We start from the raw sequence: 7,825 nt of genomic DNA on the forward strand, positions 1-7,825 counted from the left end.
GATTACTAGGTGGTCAGGCACCTCCAGTTTGAGTAACAATGATACGGCAGGCCTGAGTTGGCACATCTCCTGCCTTTTGACTTGGGTGGGTGAGTAGGTACATTAGACTATAAGAAATTTACTTTTTTTAGATTGAGGAAGGGAGAATTAGGTCGGGAGTCATTAGAAGATTACATCTGTTTTAACATTTCTGTTTAAAATCCTGCGTTTTAGGGTAGCCACTGATTTGGTATAGAGCCTGCATTTCTGACTTACTAGTTTTTAGCCATTGTGTCTGCTGATTAGGTGGAGAAAGGAGGGGCTCTGATTTACTACTAAGGTAAACTGCAGTGCTGTGAACAAGTCTGCCCTATGAACTTCTAAAAGCTAAGTTACTCAGCATTTCATATTCTGTTCTTTTCACTGTTTTCCAGCATTATATCTGCTTAATTTATCTTCTCCTCTTCCCTGTTTCTTACTTAAAAAACACAAAAAAATAAACCCTTCTCTTTCCTTTGTTAAATCGTATTTCCTCTTTCCCTTCATAGGAATAAGGGTAAGACTTGTAGTCCCACCAACCCCAGGGACCAATATTCATATATAGAGACCCAAATAATGAGGACTACTCAAATCAAGTCACTTCACAACCAATCAAGATGACCTTTATTCTATGCAAACTCTGTGGTGCTTTAATTCCAAGACACACTATTTGGAGGCTTAAGACTTGCTCCATCTGTCTTCAACTTGCTAGTATTAAGGAGGAGCAATGCAAACTTAAACAGCAACTTCCATCACTCCATAAAATTATACCAACTTACCACCTCTACCTCAAAGAATAAAACAGCCCAGGAATAAATGGGTCACAGTAGGCTCAGAAAGACTGCGACATGTAACACAGAAACATCCACCTTCACTAATATTACCTCTACAGAATTCCTTTGCTCCACTACTGCGGTGATACTCAAGAAAACAGAAGGGAGGTGGGACTGGAACCAATGAAGGTAACTCAAGAGAACAAGCACACCCTAAGCACAAATAAAAAAGCCAAAAACAGAAAACTATTACTGTTGAGGGATTCCATCATCAGAGGCATTAACCTTGGAACACAAGGCGAGGAGACAAAATAGTGAAATGTCTTCCAGGATCCTCAGCTACCAGGAGTTCCAGGCAAATACAGACTATAATTAAGGAAGAAACTATGGATTTTAACACTGATGTTATCCATCTGGGAACAAATGACCTGGCCAACAACTCCACACTTGCAGCACAGAAAGCTTTTTGGGAGGTTGGTGAGGGTTTGAAACCTTTTGTAAAGACTTTAGCTTTTTCTGAAATACTGCCTGCATATGGAAAGAGAGAGCAAAGAGTGAAAAACACAGAGGACTTTAATAGATGGCTCAAAGCCTGGTGTCATCAAGAAGGCTTCAGGTATATGGAAGGACAAGAAGCTATATTGCACTGATGGGCTACATATTACTACTGCAGGAAAAAGAAACCTTGCAGAGAAATTTAGACAATATTTTTCTAGGCATTTAAACTAGAAGGTGGGGGTGGTGTATGTACGAAGGACAATTATAGAGACCACCCCTGGCAAAAGAAAAGATGTGATAGTAGTAAAGGCTGCAACATAAGCAATATCAGCAACTCATTTCTTAGTATTGCAACGGAAAGTGAAACGACACAAAAATCCATACGAAAAAGGAGATTATCGATGAAAAACAGCTGGAAAGCGATGACCACAAATGCTCGCAGTCTAAGCAACAAAGTTCATGATCTGCAAGCCCTGATGTTAGAGGTAGATCTAGATATTGTTGCTATCACAGAGACATGGTTCAGTGAATCACATGGATGGGATGCAAACATACCGGGATATAATCTTTTTAGGAAGGACAGAGATGGTCAAAAAGGTGGAGGAGTAGCTCTCTATGTAAAGATCAATATCCAAGCGACCGAAATGCAAGGGACCTGAGGAGAGGAAGAAGCGATATGGATCGCTCTGAAAAGAGAAGATGGAACTTCTATCTATGTGGATGTAGTCTACAGACCTCCGACTCAAATCGCAGCAAACTGAAGGATCCGATTGTGGATATCGGAAAGTTTGGAAGGAAAGAAGGTTCTGCTGTTGGGAGATTTAAACCTGCTGGATGCGGACTGGAACATGGTAAGAACGCATCTTCATGGATAGGGTCTGCTGGCACTGCAGCTGCCCAGGCAGTAAGTGCACCGGTCAGCTCACCGGGAGAGAGACAGAAAAGGACCTTAAGGAGGGGCAGGAAAGTAGACTTAAACCAAAAGGGAGGGGCAAGACTAGAGGGGAAGAAAGGAAGAAAAAGACTGCAGAGAGGGAAAAAAAACCCTGAACCAAGAAGAGATATGCATATGCCAGGCCCTGGGGAGGTGGAAGACAATAAGTGAGAGATACAGAAAGATCTGAAACAAAGGTGGGAGGACTCAAAATGATAGCAGAAGGAAGATAGAGGGAGATACCTGAAACAAAGGGGAGGCAGAAGAGAGGTGGCAGATGTTGAACTTGGGGGTTATAGAGGGAAGAGAGAAAGAGACTGCAGAGAGATGGAAAGATTCTAGACCAAGGAAGGAGAGAGGCAGAGAAAGACCTGGAAGAAAAGAGAACAAATGCTGGACATGGGGGGGATATTGGGGGGGGGGGGAGTGTTTGTAAGCAACAGAGACAGAAGCCTGGACCAAAGTAGCAGACTAGATGGGCCATTTGGTCTTTATCTGCCATCATCATTCTATGACATGAGGCAGATGCTGGACTATGGGAGGTGCAGACAGAAGAGACAGATGGAGGGGGGAGGGGAAGACCCTGAGGAAGAGATGCAAGATCATAACAGAGGAGGAAGAGAAAGGGAGACGTTGCCAATAGGGGTGGAGGAGAGAGAAAGGAAAGTTGGACTCATGGAGGGACACAGATGTTGGTTGGGTAAGGGAATGAGTTCCAGAGAAGAGGAAGTGTACAGGAAGCTGAAAAATAAATATTGGATACACAGTCAGAAGAAAGTGCAACCAGTGACTCATGAAATCACCAGACAACAAAGGTAGGAAAAATAATTTTATTTTCAATTTTGTGATCAAAATGTGTCAGTTTTGAGAATTTATATCTGTTGTCTATACTTTGCACTATATTTGTCTATTTTTCTATAGTTGTTACTGAGGTGACATTGTATATTTCAGTCATGTGCCTTGACCTCTTTGAAAAATAAAACAAATAAAAATAATTACCATTTTCTCTGCATACAGTGTGCTTTGTGTTTTTTTTTAATTTTGTGGTTACCATTGTGAATAATAAGATTATATTGCATGTTACATAAAAAATTAATGGAAGAAATTGCATTACATTTAGGGCTCTTTTTATCAAGCGGTAATAGCACGTATTAAACCACCGGCTCCGCTAGCCGCTAACGCCTGCCTTGAGCAGGTGATAGTTTTTTGGGCAGCGCAGGGGTTAGCGCGTGATTAAAAGTCACGCGGCCGAGAGGAGTCTCCTATTGAACTGTTAGCCTATATTGGGGTCTTCTGTCCTCTTAGGTCATTTCCCTCTTCAGGCTCCTTTTTCCGTAGATTCCATTCAGGGATTCCTTTCTCTTTCTTTTTCTCCTCTTTTTCCCTCTGGACTTAGTTCTCCTCCTTCTTGTGTGTCTATTTTCGGTCTCTCTTTGGTTCTTGTTTAGTCAATTTTTGTATATTTGTTGTATATTTTGTATACTTCATCTATGTCTACCACAGGTCGGGAGTAGGGGTGGGTGGGGGGATTGGGGGGGGGTTTGCATCCGGTGTTTTAGGTGCATTTTACTGTGTGTTATGGTATTGGGGTGTTCTGCTATGTTCTGGGGGGGCCTTAGAGGGTGTTACATGGAAAACTGTATTGAGCACCTCTTGTGTTGGAGCATTCTGATCTTCCTTGTGTTTTTGCCTTTTGCTCTGTATGTGCCCGATAGGGCGATTTTCACTGGATTGCTGGATGTTCCTGTGCAATGTTCTGTTTTGTGTTTGCTGGTTTGCTCAATAAAGAAATATTATTATAAAAAAAAAAGTCACGCGCGCTAACCCCGCAAGCGCGGCTTGATAAAAGGAGCCCTTAATACTATAATGGAGGTAGGGTCAGGGGTGGAGCTTGGGCTGGGGTACTCGGTTGGTATGTGTTAGACTTAGGGGGGTTCTTGGCTTGAAAAAATTGAGAAACACTGATCTAGGTGACTATGGAGTTCACTCAGTAAGGGCCCCTTTTACAAAGCCACACTAGCAATTCTTCCATGGCAAATGCACCAAAGTCCATTCAATTCCTATGGGCTTCAGTTTATTTACTGTGGCAGAATTGCTATCGCAGGATGCAAAGCATTAACTGATTCAACACGAGTTTGAAGTTGGTTGAATACCTCTCTCTCTCTCTCTCTCAAGTACAGTAGTTTTGAAAGAAATGAAAGGTTTGATACTGGCCAGTAGTTATTCAGAATAAGAGGATCTGCGTTACTTGTTTACAAGGTTGGCTTAAATGCTACTGGAACACTGCCTAAGTGTCAACCCTTAACCCTTTCAGGACCAAGGGACATATTTGTCCCATAACTTTAAAATCCTATAAATTTTGATTGGGATAGTCTACAGTTCTAAATTTGATATGTACGGATTCCATATGATACTGCCTTTATGTAAACAAACTGGTTCCGACATTCATTCATTAGCGTCGTTGCCAGATTGACGAGAAGATTCACTTGCCACACTGTCCATAAGCCAGAAGTGTGATTTTTTAAATAAAAATAATGATATTTCACAAAAAAAATCAATTTTTTGGCATCTGCAAGCCCTTTTTACCATAAAAATGTCGTCAAAACCACAAAAATTGGCCTACGATCCTTATGGTCCTGAAAGGGTTAAAGGCAGTCATATTGAGCATTTGGAAAATTACTACTAAAAATAGTGCACATTTAATTTTCTCCACCACCAAATTTCCCCATCCAGCAACTTTTTCATGCCACCCGGCTGGAAAAAGATTTCTGGGGAAGAACACTGAAGTTACAGGGAAATACTTTCAAAACCAATAGGAGGAAATATTTTTTTCACTCGGAGAATAGATAAGCTTTGGAACGCATTGCCAGAGGTTGTGGTAAGAGCGGATAGTGTAGCTGGTTTTAAGAAAAGTTTGGACAATTTCCTGGAGGAAAAGTCCATAGTCGAACTTCACAGTATAGCGGTATATAAGAAATAAATTATTATTATTATTATTATTGAGAAAGACATGGGGGAAGCCACTGCTTGCATGGAATGTTACTACTCTTTGGTATTCTGGAATCTTTCTATTCTTTGAGATTCTGTATGGAATGTTGCTACTCTTTGGGTTTTGGTCAGGCACTAGTGACCTGGATTGGCCTCCGTGAGAATGGGCTACTGGGCACGATGGACCATTGGTCTGACCCAGTAAAGCTATTCTTATGTTCTGCATGCAGTGCAATACTAGAAAAAAATAAAATACATTTCCTCCTGTACTGCAAAATAGAAAGACCTCACAAAAAATGTGTCACTCCCATCATGATGGTTGTGGTCCTTTTACTGCTTTCCTTGTTTGTTCTTAGACATTTTTTCTCTGAATTTCCTCTTCTAATCTGAGAAATCTCATCTCTTCCCCAGTCCTTCCATTTCCCATTTACTTTTACCAGACTCCCATATCCATCTTTCCTTACCATCTTTGATATACTGTACTCATCTGCTTCCCAGCCATCATCTACTTTCTCATTCCCTTATCAGCTCCAGCTCTCTCTTCACACACCCACCACTCCTCTCAGCTTCGGTCTCTTTATCCATCCATCCTGGATCCTTGGTCCCACTCTGTGCCTCAAGCCAAGTCACCTCTCCCATCTCCCTAATATATCCTATATGCCCATCAGAGATTTGGTCCCTCTCCTGTTCCTCCCATCACACCATGTGATGTATGCCTCACTCCTCAACACACTCCTTCAAGGAAGCCTCCCTATGCCCTGCTTCATTGAAGTCTTACTTTTACTGTCCTCTCCAAAACATCTAAAATCGGGCTCTCTTCCCAATTTTTGTACTGTTTTCTTCCTCTGTACCCATCCTCAATAAGCTGTAAACCCCGAGCCAGCAGGGGGCATGGTGTGTAACTGGTGAATCTCTCCCAAATTTTTTAAAACAAAGGGGGAGAAGCAGAGGCATAGCTATCATTTAAGCAACATTTGTAAAGAGCAGTGGTCTCAAACTTGCGGCCCGCCAAGTACTATTTTGATGCCCTTGGTATGTTTATGATAATCACAAAAGTAAAACAAAACAGTTTCTTGATCACATGTCTTACAATATTATTATTACGACTTAGCCAAAAAGAGTTTTACCTCATGCAAAATTGTAATTTCTTTAATAAGACATTAACTATTTTTTTTCTGCGGCCCTCCAAATACCTACAAATCAAAAATGTGGCCCTGCAAAGGGTTTGAGTTTGAGACCACTGGTAAAGCGCTAGGGTGGACTTATCAACTTCCTTCTCCATCCCCTACAGCTTCTCTCAGACCCTGCCAGCAGGAGGAGCACTTAGCAAGTGCATGGATTTCTAGGGTATATGTGCTCTTCTTTCTCTAGGGATACAAATTTGCTCCATGTCCACAGCTGCTTGAAAAAAATTGGCATTTTGTTAAATGAACACACATGAGTCTTAACTGCACTGGTTGAAACTTTTAAGAAAAGCCTTTTAGGAATTTCATCCCCTTGATTAACGACACTACAGGATGTTATTTTGTTAGTTTGTTAACGGAGTCGAGCTCCACTTTGGTTGAAGACCCGGTATACAAAGTTAAATTTTAGTTTCAAATGTGTCCTGTAACCCCCCCCCCCCCTTAAATATGGAACGTGCTAGAATCTCAGTGCTGCAAGATATTTACTTAATTACCCTCAATTTTCCATCCCCTTGATTAACGACATTATGGATTTAAAGGGCTAAAAGGTGTCCTGCTAGAACGTGCTAGAATCTGGGCGCTGCAAAATATTTCATGACCTACCCCCAACTCTTTAAAAGAACGGCAACACATTAGTAGAATAAGATGGGTTTTTTTACCTGACCAAAAATACTGGTACAAACTCGAAGTCTCACCGGCCTTGTGAAAAACAGGAGAGCAAAAAACAAAAACCGAAACTAGCAAAACAGGCACGTGCCGCAACAGCGCTGGGAGACCACCGAAGGACCCCGTTCGCACTCTTCTTATCTACTACACAGCCACGCGCCACCCAGCCCCGACGGCTCGCGCTGTGCCTCGCCGCGCGCGCAGGATGTCTCCAAGAGGGGAGAAAAAGCGGGGTTTCGGCACGTGTGCGGGGGAGGGGGCGCGCGCAAGAGTGTTGTACCTTCTCCTATAAAAGGAAAAAAACCTCGCCGTTCCCTCTCCCTCCCTGCTCTGCCCGTACCTCCTCCTCCTGCTGCTGCCGTGCCCTTCCTCTTCCTGCAGGTAAAGCTTGCAGCGCCCGCTGTACCGGTGCTCCCTCCTTTCCCTTCCCCTTCCTAGAAGGAGAGCTGGTGTGGCTGCCGTCGCTTTGGCTCCTCCTCTAGGTATGAATGAAGTTGCACCGCGCCCCCCCCCCCCCCCGATTAACCTTTCATTTCCTGCAGCTTTCAAGGCCTGCCCCTCATCAATGTAGGTGTGTCCTTTCACGTTTTGTTTTGCAGTGTGTTTTCCCACGCATGAACATGCATTTTTTTTATGTGGTCAGTAGTAATGGTTTTCAGCATGCGTTAATACCTGTGCTGAAACCATTTGCGCAGGTGGATCACAATCCCAGCATGTTAATGCTGGGGATTTCAGCATCTGCCCCTAAAATAGGGTTGTAAATG

The 7,825-nt window shown here is 42.7% G+C and overlaps 1 protein-coding gene across 2 annotated transcripts in view; it reads right to left on the reverse strand.

Moving 5' to 3' along the window:
• LOC117358057 overlaps window positions 1–7,575 on the reverse strand; it is a 53,623-nt gene extending 46,048 nt beyond the window's left edge. The window contains exon 1 of one of the 2 annotated variants that reach the window (XM_033939494.1): window positions 7,402–7,575. The gene's annotated coding sequence lies outside the window, so the exon portion shown is untranslated. Of the gene's footprint in view, window positions 1–7,054; window positions 7,365–7,401 lie in introns of those variants that run through there. The other variant, XM_033939505.1, reaches the window with a different exon arrangement.
• Window positions 7,576–7,825: the final 250 nt, after the last annotated feature.

Source organism: Geotrypetes seraphini, chromosome 1 (genome assembly GCF_902459505.1).
Source record: "Geotrypetes seraphini chromosome 1, aGeoSer1.1, whole genome shotgun sequence".
Lineage (NCBI taxonomy): Eukaryota > Metazoa > Chordata > Amphibia > Gymnophiona > Dermophiidae > Geotrypetes > Geotrypetes seraphini.